Source organism: Rhineura floridana, chromosome 11 (assembly GCF_030035675.1).
Source record: "Rhineura floridana isolate rRhiFlo1 chromosome 11, rRhiFlo1.hap2, whole genome shotgun sequence".
NCBI classification, from domain to species: domain Eukaryota; kingdom Metazoa; phylum Chordata; class Lepidosauria; order Squamata; family Rhineuridae; genus Rhineura; species Rhineura floridana.
This window is the reverse complement of record NC_084490.1, coordinates 32,250,973-32,252,863: the sequence shown is the minus strand read 5'-3', so window position 1 is coordinate 32,252,863 and position 1,891 is coordinate 32,250,973. Positions and strand designations below refer to the sequence as shown.

Genomic DNA, 1,891 nt, shown 5'->3' with positions numbered 1-1,891 from the left:
AGTCGTAAATCTATTACCTTAGATATGAAGCTTAAAATGATTAAACTGTCTGATGAAGGTGTTTCTCAAGCTGAGATAGGCTGAAGGCTAGGCTTCACTTGAACACGATCATGAAGAGTAAAGAAAAAATTATTGTGGAAGTTAACAGTGCTACACCAGTTAACACAACAACAATTAGAAAAAGGGATAGCATTGTTGCAGACATGGAGACTCTTGATAGTTTGGATAGAAAATCAGACTGTACCTGTAAGCCAGGCAATCATTCAAAATAAGGCCTTAAGCCTATTCAATGACCTGAAAGCTGAGAAAGGTGAGGCAGCGAATGATGCCAAATTTGTTGCAAGCCATGGATGGTTTGATAGGTTCAAGAAGAGGTCTAACCTACATAACATCAAAGTGCAAGGAGAGGCAGCTGCTGCAGATACTGAGGCTGCAGAAAGATATCCACGCAACCTTGCCAAAATTATTGAAGAGGGAGGCTACTCCAAGGATCAAATGTTTAATGTGGATGAGACTGGGCTGTTCTGAAAAAGATGCCTGCAAGAACCTTCATCGCAAGATAGGAGAAAACAATGCCAGGCTACAAGGCAGCTAAAGATAGAATAATCCTTCTGTTCAGTGGCAATGCCTCTGGTACCTTAAAGCTAAAGCCTATGCTAATTTATCATTGGCAAAACCCTAGAGCTTTGAAGAACTACATTAAAACTAGACTTCCAGTGCATTGGAGGTCTAATAGAAAAGCATGGGTGACTGCAGCCGTTTTCGCAGATTGGTTTGACACCTGCTTTGTACCAGAGGTGAAAGCCTATTGCAAGGACAACAATATCCCTTTTAACATTTTGCTCCTTGTAGACAATGCTCCTGGCCACCCTCGAACGTTAGATGAGATGAACCCTAACATCCGAGTGGAATTCCTACTACCAAATACCATCTCACTCCTGCAGCCCATGGATCAATGTGTCATAGCCAACTTCAAGTTGAACTACTTGAAGAGAACATTCAGTAAGTGTATTGCAGCAATAGACAATAAAGAGGGGACTGGGGAAGAAGTCCTAAAGAAATTCTGGAAAAGCTACGACATCTTGGATTGCATCAATACTATAAGAGATGCTAGGAATGACATAAAGGAAACAACAATGAAAGTGGCCTGGAAAAAATTATGCCCACAGTTAGTTGATGATCTCGAAGGCTTTGAAGATCCTGTAGCTAATGTTACTGAAAATATTGTAGAGATGGCAAAGCAGTTAGAGCTGGAAGTGGAGCCAGAAGATGTTGCTGAACTTCTGGCGCCCCATACTGAACCCCTCAGCAATGAAGATCTTCTGGAACTTGAAGAGGAGAGAGAAGAAGAAAATGTGCTGGATGAGGATGAGACCATGGAACAGCCTGAAGGCCTAACTTCAAAAATTCTCTTGGAAGCTTTCCGTTATCTTGATAGCACCATGACTCTTTTTGAAAAGCATGATAGGGACTTTGAAAGAAGTTCCAAAGTCAATGCTAACATTTTTGGGGCTTATGCCTGTTACAAAGAAATCTACAGGGAAAAGAAAAGAGCTACAGTTCAAACCTCCTTAGACACCTACTTTCGTAGAAGGCCAGCAGCACCCAGTCAATCTCCCAGACCATCAACATCCACTGAAAGTCCATCTCTAGCATCGACATCAGCCCCAAGCCCTACTCCTACTTCAAGAAGTCCATCCAAATCGCCAGCAAGAAAGCATCTAGCCCTTGATGACTCAACTTATGAAATAGAAGAAATGCTCTCTCCTTCATCCTTCCTACAATACATGTAAATTTTCGTTCATCCATTTCACATCTGCCAGCTGACATTAAAGGTAAGCTTACCCTTTTTCTCAAAGGGTTTATTTTATTTTATTTTATTTTATGTTTA

The 1,891-nt window shown here is 41.2% G+C and overlaps 1 pseudogene; it reads left to right on the top strand.

Moving 5' to 3' along the window:
* LOC133366537 (tigger transposable element-derived protein 1-like) lies at window positions 1–1,337 on the top strand (annotated as a pseudogene).
* The last annotated feature ends 554 nt before the right edge of the window (window positions 1,338–1,891 follow it).